At 43.3% G+C, this 12,468-nt stretch overlaps 1 protein-coding gene across 2 annotated transcripts in view; it reads left to right on the top strand.

Moving 5' to 3' along the window:
* The window catches only part of Dip2c (disco interacting protein 2 homolog C), a gene marked incomplete in the record, with an annotated part of 458,386 nt that overhangs the window by 678 nt on the left and 445,240 nt on the right, over positions 1–12,468 (top strand).

Below are 12,468 nucleotides of genomic sequence, written 5' to 3'. Positions count from 1 at the left end.
CGGGGCGCTGCGGCGGGGCCTTCGGGCGGTGGAACGGCCTTGGCGGGGGTCTGCGTGCGCCGTGCGCGTGGGGAGGCCGCGGCCCCACTGCACTAGCGTCAGCACCCGCCGCGGCCGCAGCATCAGCACCGCCAGCATCAGCACCCACTCCGCCGCCGCGTTCCCCCGCGCGGCCCCGGCCTCCGCACGCCCGGCTGGCCTGGTTTCGCTCGCCTTGGTGGTGGCGCGCGGTCCTGGCCGCCCGTGGTCGCGTGGCGGGATGCGCAGGTGCACCTGGAATCCTGACCCCCATCCCACCCCGGGGCCGCCCTGCTCTGGAGTTCAGGCGGTGCACGTCCAACGTGTTGTGTTTTATTTAGCAGCCACCCGGCTCGCCCCCGGACGGGCCCGGGTCCAGGGTGAGGGCGTGGACGCGGCCGGCTGGTCGCGAGCTCTGCGGAGCGGTCTAGCGTGGGGAACTTTTCTGGTAACGGTTTGTGAGGGCCGTGCCTGCTTTCGTGCTGGTTCTCGTCTGCCGGGAGGAGCTGGTGTCGGCTGGGCCCTTCGTTTTCAGCACTTTGAGCAGCGTGCGGGCTGCGGCGCTGCTTGCTTTATCAGTTCCCGTAGGCTGGGCATTTTCCTCCTGTCTCTAGTCCGGGGTTCTGCAAGGTGGCCCGTCATGGGAAACGCTCGTGGAAGGAAAAAGATAATGGGGACCCAGATTCTGCTTCGTTGCCCCCTTCTGACCCGCTAGAGGCGATGAGGGCATCACTCCTAAGGACCCGCAGGCAGGAAACACGGCTACATTCCACGGGAGCAGTCTACATCGCAACTGACACACGAAGTGGGGACAAATGGCTTATCCCTACCAATGAGCTATGTGAAAGTATCTGCCCTAGTTGTTTGATTCTTGTCTACCTTCCGTAGACCCTCTTCCTCAGTTTACCAGCCCTGCCTGAGCTCTGCTTTGTGTTCCGCACCCTGTTGTATGCGCAGCGTTCCCTGCATTCATTAGTTATCTCAAAGCAGGCGCCTCTGCTGCACCTGCATTACACTAACGTGATGTGTCAGTAACCCATCTATGCTCGAGAATCGAGACGCTGTCTGAACTCAGCCCGACTGAGCCCTGTCTGCAGGGCCCCGCCAGCCTGGAAGTCCGTTCACATTTCTTCTCCAAGTCTTAGCTAACATCTGGGAATGACATCCTGCACCCCACCTCTCCAGTGTGTTGAGTAGCTGTGTTTAAGGTGTGGACCATCGCTTGTCATCATCAGTCTCTCCTGGACAGTGAATGATAGCTTCTTGCTGCCCGAGGAAGATGGCAACACCACTTTAGACTGAGGTGTACTCAGCTCAATTCCCTGAGAGCACCTTGTGTCAGTACAAATATCTTAGAAAAGAGCCTAATGAGTTTCTTGGTGAATGGCTGGGCAGAGAGAGGGGTGTGTATGTGTGTTTGCACTCCAGAAGTCCTTCATCGTACTATATAAGCCTTGCCGAGACCTGACCTAAACTTTTAAGAATAAAAAAAAAAATCAAAGAGTTGTGTCGCTTTGTTCAGCCTCTGCCACTCCCTGGAACCTGCTCACCCCCCACCCTATCCATTAGCTGTGTCATCTTTGACTTGATTATAAAGTGTGGCTTTGTCCGTGTTGAGTTTATGGAGTTGTGCTTTGAAAAAAGGCCATTTAAAATTCCGTGTCTTGTAACCACATAGGATTGTTTTACTGGCTGAGATGAATCAACTTGTTTTCTAGTTTTGCTTCATAGAAACTAAGAGTTGAAGGATCAAGAATCTCAGTGTCTCCTCACCTTGTCTCCTCACCTTTGTCTCCTCACTTTTTTTCCTCACCTTGTTTCCTTACCTTGCCAAACTGAAAAAAAAAAAAAATTTCCCCAACATACTCACTTTCAAAGTGAAAACTCAAGATGACTTTCAATGCTGAGTTACTTCAGTGTATTGCTTTCCCATTATCTTCCCCATCAACATTCATGTGGAAAGAGTTCCTTAAATGGTTATTTTATTAAAATATCAGAAAGTATAGGAACATATGTGAAATTTCCACTGTTCATTTCCTACAGAGGATGATGAGGGAAAATTCCATTTTAATCATATACCATAGATTGAAAAAAAAATCAGTGGACTTTTTTTTAAAGTTCTTATATCGTCTGCCAGCCTAAATGGGTTGTAAATTACCTAAATTTCCATACACTTGGTCCAGTTTGGGTGTGTACCATCTACTGGGTGCCTGTGTGCTGGGTACTGATGTATACATTCGTGCTGTTTTTGTTTGATTGGGTTGTTTGAGTGGTAAAGGGGCACATGTTGATGTGTTAGCTGCAGAACTGGGATTTTACTTTACTGCTCTGCATGTGTCCTCCCTTTTTTCTAGCTACTGTTACTGCCCAGTGCTTCATTCACTGGGGAAAGGGAGGCTTTGCTCACTCTTGTAGAACCTTGTGAGCAAAACTCAAGAGTTTTCTCCAGGGAGATGTAGGCGCGTCTTTTATGGTCTGACATTCGTTGGTGTGGGGCCAGGAATCCTGGGTCTGAACATGAGCTGGGAAGGAAGTCACATCAGAGGTGGCCACACTTGCACGCCAGGTGGGGATGTGCTGGGGTCTGTCTAAACATTCTTTTTCCTAGATTATTTTTCTTCCTTTTTTTTTTAAAAAAAAAAAAAAAAACTTCTTCCTTTTGGAATTATGCATTTTTCTTTTTGGTTTCAAAGGACCTAGACATAATTTCATATGATTAAACATTATTTGACTTATGGGAAAAGTTTGTGTAGGAACACCAAGAAAATTGCAGAAACAGAAAACAGGAAACAAAACTTGGCATGAAAAACTGATTCAACAGATCAAATGTAAAAAAAAAAAAAAAAAAACCCAGTTATTGACTGACATGTAGAAGCAGAGAAGCAGCAGGTTCCTTTGTTAACTGGTCACTTGTTTCACTGGACTTAAAGGTGCTAGAAAGGAAGCTTTTTCTTGTTCTTTTTTTGTTTGTTTTGAGACAGGATCTCATGTAACTGAGGCTGGCCTTGAACTTCTGGTCTTCCTGTTTATCTCCCCAGTGAAGCACTACCATGCTCAGTGTATGCGGTGCTAGGATTGAACCTGGGCCTCATGCAGGTTAGGCAAGCATTCTACTACCAGAGCTACATCCTCAGCCCTTTCTTTTGGTAAAAAAAATGAGATGTTATCTCACTGTGTTACTCTAGCTGATTGGCCCTGAATTCCTGGGCTTTTGCTATTCTGCCTCACCTTCCCCAGTAACTGGGATTATAGGTGTATACCATCATGCCTGGCTGAGGTTGAATTCTTATTTTTGCAGACTTCAATGAAACTGCCTTGTCATGTAGCCTATGAGAGTGTTCGGCTTTTGTAGACGGGGCAGTCATAAAAAAAACAAAAACAAAAAAACATATGTTGTGCTTTAAACTTAATTTCTTTCAAATTGTTACCATGTCACATTCCAGCTATCTTTGCAACTTCTGCTGGTAGGAGTTGCTCGGTTCGTGCTTGGCTTTATTAATTAACATACCAGATTACTTCAGCTATTACTGATGTTCCAAAATAGAGCCCAATTTAGCATTTTCCCCAGTACATGAAAGTGCTCTAGAAAAATGGCAAAAAGAATACTTGAATGCCAGGTCTTCTCTCTGTTGGTCAAGGACTGAAATGATTGTCACCAAAGAGTGAAACCTTAAAGCAGTGACCAGTTGGAAGGTTTGTGGGTAGCATATATAGTCCCACTGGGACAACATAACAGACATTTCATTCTTGGGCAGTGTTCTCTCCCCTGCCCTTCTCCCCAGTCCCTGAGCTTTGCTTGGGGGTCCTGTTGCTACACCACGAGGAGGAAGACACATTTCTGCAGAGCTTCAGTATTATAACTGCCTTTGGAAGCTTAGAAAGGAGACTTAGGCATCTCTAATACCATCCAAACTTTAGGTACATTCTTTTCATTGAAAAAAAAAAATAGCTTACTCTGGAAAACAGGTGTGTGGAAGCTTATTTTCTTCCAGAACCATCTCTATATCTATCTGCTCTCACGTAAATATGTGGTATGAAAGCAGAAGGAGGACTATTAGAGAGGGGTGAGAAATGTGACCAATGAGGAGGATGGGAGGGACCGGGGAGGGTGGGAGGTGAATAAGAGCAAGGTATGATACATATATTTGGAAAATGTCATGATGAAATGCATTATTTTGTACACCCAAAAGTGAATAAAAAAGAAAAATGTCAAATGGCATCATTGCTTTCAGTGTAGGATTTTTTAATGTGTGGATTTGAATTTTAAGAATTCTTCAGAGTTAGAGAAATAGTTGGGCTTGAATGTTCTTTCCTTGAGTAATTCTAGATGTCAAGTTTAGCCAGGCAGCTAGGAAAGTAACACACACACACAAACACCCCTGTAAGATTATTCTAGATGCTAGTAAGGCATTTACAGTACCATAGTCAGCTGCTTAAATTCGACTTTATGAAGTGAAAGCTTAACAATGTGCCTATTTTGTTGCATATGGGACCCACTAGTTTTATATTTTTGTCATGGTTTAGAGGCTAGAAAGTGTTGGTTATTATGAGTCACTTTTTTTGCCTTCTTCCTCCCAGCCTCCTCCAAATGGGTTGTCTCTTTTTTTAGAACAGATTTTTTTTTTTTTTAAATAAAGCAGTGATTTATGGGATGGTTGTAGCATTCTTCAGAATTGCAGAGAGACTGTATTGGATAATCTTAGTTTTGATGTCACATATATTAACTGACTCACCTGTCCAAATCCTAGTCATATTATTAAGATAGTTTCTAACTCTTCTCATAATTGCTCAGGCTCCTTAAAAAAGCAAACACTTGGTTGCCATTATTCAACTTGGTTTTGCACATTGATATTTATTCTGGGAAGAGGAGACATTTCCCTCCTTACCTCTGTCCATCCCTCCCTTTTTTTCTTTCTCTTTTTCTTTTTCCATAATGTGGATGACACCTTTGGTTCCTCCATTCCTTTCCCCCTTTCTCTACATTCAAGATCTCTGACTTTAATTTCCTGCTTTTGTGATTGTGTGTGTGTGTCTGTGTGTGTGTGTGTGTGATACAAAGGTTACCCCCTATTGTTACCAGTGCTCTGTTCCTTTTTGCTGAGAGTCAAAATCTTGTCACATCTCAAAAGAAGTAATTGCATCCATTTGTTCCTGATGATGATAAATAGCGCTCCTAAAGAGGAGACTCTAATTGGGAATCCCAGCTGGTGTGGGGGGCAGCATCTAGACGTCAGTATGCCAGAGGAACAGCTATCCAGTCTTCTGAGCTCACACATCCTGTATGTCCTTATCCTTTCTTCAGCATCCAGTTGGGGAATTAATTTTAATGTGCCTTTGAAACAAAGTAGGGATATTCTATGATAGGAATTGTAAAACTTGAAATTACAAGGAGTCCGTGTGTGTGTGTGTGTGTGTGTGTGTGTGTGTGTGTTGCAATTTAGTTTTGTTGTTGGATATCTTGGGCGTTAACATGAACTCTGTGTGGTGTGAACTATGAATTGAGAGTTCTTTTTAAATTTTTATGTGTATGAGTATATTGTCTGCATGTATGTAAGTGCACTTGTATCATGCAATGCCCACAGAAGTCGGAAGAGGGTGTGGGATTCCCTTGGAACTGGAGTTAGGACAGTTATTAGCTGCCATGTGGATGTTGGGAATCAAACCTGGGTCTTCTTGGAGAACAGCCAGTGCTCTTAACCTCTGAGCTATCTCTCCAGCCCCTTAAAATAGTTCTTTACTAAAGTGCTTTGAAGGAAGGGAAGGGGGAAAAGTAGAAAAAAAAGGGAAGGGAGAAAGGGGGTTGGAAAAGAGGGATGGAAGTAAAAGGGTGGAAGAAAAAAGGGGTGTGGAAAAGGGATGGAATAAAGCAGAGGGGAGCAGAAAACAAAAGCAAAGTTAGGGGTAGAAAACAAGCAAAGCAGGGTGGGCTGTGGAAAGCAAAGTGGGGGGAATAAAAGTAAAGGGGGAGTGGGAAACAAAAGCAAAGAGGGGAACGGAAAATAAAAGTAGAGTGGAGTGGAAAACAAAAGCAGGCTGTGGGGAGTGGGAAACCAAAGCAAAGGGGAAAAGGAAAGGGGTAAGGAGAAAAGGAAAGGAAAGGAAGATAGGCAGGCAAGGTATCTTGCTATGAAGGGATTCTGTGATTGCCAGTGGGCTGAATAGATTTTTTTTTCTTCTGGGAGGTCAACTTTAAATCATTTCTTGATTATTAGCTTGGGAAATGGTTTCTGTGTCCTAAATGAAAAGACTGGAGACTATAGGCCAGAACCAAACCAGTTTCCTCAGCAGCAGAGAGGAAAATTCCTTACATATTTCCTTATATATTTCATGGATCTTTAGTCTCTTTAAAATATAAATTCCTTATATATTTCATGGATCTTTATTCGCTCTTAAAGATATTTTATTATTTTTATTTTATGTGTATGAGTGTATTGCTTACATATCTGTAAGTGCATCTATGTCATGCAGTGCCTGCGGAGGTCAGAAGAGGGTGTTGGATCCCTGGAACTGGAGTTATGGATGGTTGCTAGCTGCCATATGGGTACTGGGAATTGAACCCAGGCTCTCAGCAAGAACAGCTCCTAACCACTGAGCCATTTCTCCAGTCCTGAATCTTTATTCTGTTTTAAACCAAATTCTCTGGTTAGTCAATCACATATTTGTGGCCTTATTTATTTGAGAAATAAGATAACATTACAATTATTTAAAATGATTGTACATAAAAGTGTTCCTTTAAGTATATCCCCTTTCCTCATTGAGTCAGGAGAGACACACAGTTTTCCGAGTTTCAACTTCATGCTACTTTGTTGTGCTTTTTAGTCATTGGGTTATTTCAGTTTTGCTGTCTTTTTTTCATTGGTGCTTGGCCAAGTCTTTTGTGTTCTTCTGCTCCTTCTCTTGAAATATGTGTGTGTGTGTGTGTGTGTGTGTGTGTGTGTGTGTGTGTGTATGTATTTGGCTGGTCATGTCACAAGATTTAAAATCAGCCCCAGTGGAAGGACTTGTGTCTAGATTTATGATCCTTAGTGGGGAGAATGGTGATACCAACTAAAGTGAACACATACTTGATTTTGAGAGTGTTATCTCCTTGGGTTAGCTATTGTAGAATCAGAGCTGGAAGTCATCAGTTGGAGACATCCATATATCTGCCTATTCTGCTTGGAGTCCTGACTATTGTGAGATAGTGTAGAAAGGAAATGCGAACCTTCAGTCTTCTAAGACAGTTGTTTTTGGGGCTGAAGAGATGGCTCAGTGGTTAAGAGCATTGGATACTCTTGCAGAGGACCCAGGTTTGGGTCCTAGAACCCGTATGGTGGCTAACAACCATCTGTAACTACAGTTCTAGGGGTATGAGCCCTCTTCTGACTGTACGTGCAGGAACACCCCCACCCCCACCCCCAGACAGAGACAGTTGTTTCTGTGGCCATCTGATGGTGCTAGAAATGGAGCTCTGTGGAACACTAGCTTTGAAGTCCATTAAAAGCAAAACCAGAGTTTGTGACTTAACTAGTTAATTTACCAAGCATTTCTGCTCCAAAGTTTGGAGCTTCTAGAGTGAAAGACATGTGTGAGCAGAGGCTTTGTCTTTCTGTGTCACTGGTGCTCTCAGCTCCTGCGGCTGCTCAGTGTGTTGATGGGGTGATTCAGAGACCGTTGAACCAGAGCCACTTCAGTCATACCAGCCTCAGGCTGAGCCTTCTGTTGAGGAAGAAGGCGTGGTGTTCTTGTGTTGACTTCTCAATTGGGTACTGCACAGAGAAGCTTTCCCACTGGCATGGAGTTCATAAAACAAACTGTAGAGACACAGGAGGCACATAGGCCTCAGCATTTCTTCCACGCCTCTTAAATTGTCCTATGCAGCGGGTCTTCACTCTCAGACCTTGGGATCTGTTCCTGGTTGCTCCTTGTGTTGTCATAGAACCACAGTTCTTAACTTTGTCAATCCCAGGAAAAATAGGAATGCTTATTTTCTGTTCTTGTTTTACTCCCTGTTTCCCTTCTCACCAAACTGAAATCCGCTTCCTGATAGAGATGACCCAGTCTTTCTAAGGAAGTATAAAGAAAGGCAAATAGGTTTTCTAGGCCACTTTATTTTATTAATTAATTAATTAATTAATTCATTCATTCATTCATTTGGTCTTTTTGAGACAGGGTCTCTCTGTAGCCCCAGCTGTCCTAGAACTCACTATATAGACCAGGCTGGCCTTGAACTCACAGAGATCTGCCTGCCTCTGCCTCCTGAGTGCTAGAATTAAAGGCATGCGCCACCACATCCAGCTCTATTTTATTTTTTTAAATATTTTATGTGTATGAGTGTATTGTCTACATGTGTGTAAGTGTACCTGTGTCATGCAATGCCCACGGAGGTCAGAAGAGGACAGTCGTATCCCCAGGAACTGGAGTTACAGATCGTTTATAGCCACCATGTGGGTGCTGGGAATTGAACCCAGGTCCTCTGCAAGAGCAGCCAGTGCTGTTAACCACTGTGCCATCTCCCCCTAAATAAGCAAAATAATGTAACACAATGCAGTTAGTTATATCAACACTGAACTTATGTATATGGTAACAATATGTAGCTTATTAAGTCTGGTATAAAAACATTAAGGAGCTGGGCATGATGGTGCACAGCTGTAGTACCAGCAACTTAGGAGGATAAGGTGGGAATTGAGGTTGGAGTTTGAGACCCATTTGAGAAACATCTCAGGATAGTAATAATAGCAATGATGATAATAATGATAATGTCAAGTATATCTAAGAGCAGTTGCAAAGCTGATATTCTCAGAGAAAAAATAAGAATCTTTTAGTTGACTAGGTGCTATAGAAGACCAGGATCACTTAAAAGCCATCTATATGATTTAAAACACAAAGATCCATTTAAGTTTTGGTGGACTGTGTTTCTTGAATTTCTTTGTATCTTTTATTAATGCCTGTTTGGAGGGGTTTGTGCTGGATCCTTGGAGTTCTCAGGGTGGAACATCTGTGTCTGTCTGTTGGGGAGCCCTCTTCCTTGGCTGCTGTTACAGTTTGGATTCTCTTGCTGTAGTAGACACCATGACCAAAGGCAACATAAAGAAGAAAGGGTTTCAGTCCATCACTGAGAGAAGCCATGGCAGGAAAAAGGAAGCAGCTTACCTGACTTGCTCAGTCACCTTTTATATACTGCTCAGAGATGGTGCTATGCCCAGTGGGCTGGGCTGGGCCCTCCCGCATCTATCATCAATTAAGAAAATACCTCACAGACATGGCCACAGGCAATTCCAATGGAAGTAATTCCTCAATCTCAGTCCCAAATTCCTCTTCCCACATGACTCCATTTTGTGTCAAGTTGACAAAAACTGTCCAGCACAGCTGTACACCCAGAGTCTAGGGCTCTGCTGGCTCTACCACACGTACCATCCTGGTAGCTAGTCAGTGTCTCCCAATCTCAGTTTCCTCTGCTGACTGATAGGGTTAGTAAAACCTACCTTCATGGCTATAGTAAAAAGCCAAGCATGGTGCAAAAGCCTCACTCTAGCCCTAGGAGTCAGAAGAGGATGAGTGCTTACGGTCAGCCTGGGCTGCATAGTGAACCCCTTCTCTCAGTTAAAAGATAATGAGAATGAGATAAAATGAGATAAGGTTCTAGTCTTGCTTGGGAAACATCTACTTGTTTTTTTTTTTTTTTTTTTCCCTCCACAGTGGTGTTAGCTGGAACAGAGCTCCTGAACCTTATTCCTGGTTTGTTTTCCTTTTCTTTTTCTTTTGAGACAGGGTCTCATGAAGCTGTCCTTAAACTTACTGTGTATTTGAGGATGACCTTTAACTTCTTCTGATCCTCCTGCCTTTACGTCCCACAGTGCTGGATTAAAGGCCTGTGCCACCACACCATACCTTGTTTATGTACTGCTGGGGTCTGAAATTAGGGCTTTGGGCTTGGTAGGCAACTAAGCCACATCCCCATCCACCTAACTTGTTTGTTTAAAGATTTATTTTGAATTTATTTGTATGTATGTGTGCCTGCATGAGTTTATCTGCTCACATGAGTGCAGGTGCTGGCTGAGGTTAGAGGGCATCAGATCCCCTGGAACTGGAGTTATAGGTAGTTGTGAGCACTAGGTGTGAGTGCTGGGAACTGAACCTGGGTCCTTTTACAGGAGGAGCAAATCCTCTTAGCCTCTGAGCCATCTCTCCAGCCCTTTTTCTTTTTATCAATTTTCCTAGGTCATGTGAAGTGACAGTGACTGTTCATTGAGAAGGGGCATTTTTAAAACAGAGTTTCATTTATCCCAGGCTGTCCTTGCCTGGTTTTTAGGCTGTCCTTCAAACTTTTTTTTTAAAGTCAGGAGTAGTGGTGAGCACCTTTAATCTTTGCTCTCAGAGCAGAAGCAGGTGGCTCTCTGTGAAGCCAAGACCATCCTGGTCTACATAGCAAGCAAGCTCCAGGCCAGCTGGAGCTACAGGGAGACTCTGTCTCAAAAATAAGTAAATAAATAGAATAAAAATAAAAACAAATTGAAAATAATTGTTTCATTTGTTTATTTTTATGTGTATGAGTGTTCTGCCTGCATGTAAGTGTACCTGTGTTGTACAGTGCCCACAGAGGCCAGAGAGGGTGTTGGATTCCCTGGAACTGGAGATACGGATGGTTGTTGCCATGTAGGTGTCAACGAACCAAACCTGGGTCCTCTGGAAGAGCAGCCAGTACTCTTAACCGCTGAGCCATCTCTCCAGTCCTAAGGCTGTCCTTCTTGATGGATCTCTCTTGAGTGCTTACTATATTAGTAGCATAGCTATCATACAGCCTCAGTGCAGCTTTTTTTTTTTTAAAAGAAAGTATGTCTTTCTTTTTGGTGGCTTCTTTTAGTCAATACTCCTTTAAGAAAACTTGGGAGTGAAAGTTTGGGAAGGATGTCCTGGTGGTATCTGGGAAGGCAGTCTGTCTTACTTTCTGATGTGTACCTGGGGCCAGCCTCTGAGTCTCTACTAGAGGCAGTCCCAAAGCCTTTTGAACATCTGTGGTGCTCTCTCCTCCTTCCTCTGCTCATGGATGGTAGAACCCCATCTTGCTTTTAGGCATTCTTCCTTCTGGACAGACTTTTGGGTGTTCTTTCTCCTGGACAGGTGGTCCTTAGGTATCCGTGTTGGGAGACAGAGGCAGAGCTGGCATTCCCCTTCCCCCCATCAGCTCTGTGCTGGGCACTGGAGATGCATAGGCATCTTGGATAACTGGAGACCATATAGGTAGATAGCATGTAGAACCTTCAGTCAGTCAGCCAAGGTGGGGCCAGTCCCAAGACTTGCAGCATGGAGCCGCATTCTCTTTTAGCAGGTGACCTGATCATGGTATAGTTGAGCTAGCTTATTGTGATGGTGTTGGTCAGAGTACTAGTCTTCAGGTGCTGGACACCTGTGCTAGTTCATGGGGGCTTTATATTTTACAACCTTTGAGCTCTGTTTAGATTTTTGGGCGTATTTATTTTTCTTACCTACTCTTTTTCATAAGCTTTTTCTTTTAAAATAAAAGCCCAGAGATAGACTTTGAAGTCTACCCTCCCCTTCTATGAACTTAATGGTATTGTAGAAATCATGGCTTCAATTATATATAACTACCAATTTAAACGGAAACAAAGTAAGGTGGTGGAGTTGCCATTTGAGGGTACTTTATGCTGCATTCTTAAGTGAATGTTATCAGGCTCTGAAAACATCTTCTGTTCTTATTTTCTTTGGAGAATATAATGGATGTTTCAAAGCTGTTGAGATTTAGTAATACCAAGTAATCTTTAAGGACTAATGTAAGCAAGGGGGCAATTCCATTGAAGGAAAGTCATTGAAATACATAGTGGCATCAACCCTACAGGGCTGAAGCTTTGTTACTAATTAACTTTTCATTCCCATGGTTACAATTTCAATGCTGAATCATATAGGGAAATTCTAGATACATAGGACTTGGTTTGGGGGTATTTCATTTTGCCTGTTTAGCTCAGATGGCCATAGTCTTATTTACATATGGCTAGGCTTCCACCACAGATCACAGCGTCGACATGGGCTGAATTGGAAATAGTGCTTGAGGTTATTTTGCTGTTGATACTAGAATCCAGATTACTTTTTTTCCCCTATGTGGTTGCCTATAATTAATGAGAAAAGGAAGAAAATTTGCTGTTCTTTGTTTCCTTGTAAACAATAATATTCTATTTTGATTTCATAGAAGCAGAGGATTTATAATAACTGTTAGTAGTTTATAATTTCTTCCCTGTTACTAGGAAGAGAAAATGTCTAATTAGTTCCTGGAATTGACCAGCAATAGTTTGAATGTCTTGAAGTTTCCTTTTCATACCTCATTTTCTATTTCTCTCCTAGTAACCCTTTTTAACTCTGACCCTGAGCATGGGGTAGAGGTAACGCTGAAGTCCTTTGTCCCCCCTTTGTGTGTGTGTGTGTGTGTTATGGGAGTGTGTGCAGGGGGCAGGGGAG

Source organism: Nannospalax galili, unplaced genomic scaffold (genome assembly GCF_000622305.1).
Source record: "Nannospalax galili isolate Female #2095 unplaced genomic scaffold, S.galili_v1.0 scaffold399, whole genome shotgun sequence".
Lineage (NCBI taxonomy): Eukaryota > Metazoa > Chordata > Mammalia > Rodentia > Spalacidae > Nannospalax > Nannospalax galili.
The sequence above is the reverse complement of the archived record's forward strand: the minus strand, read 5'-3'. Positions and strand labels throughout refer to the sequence as shown.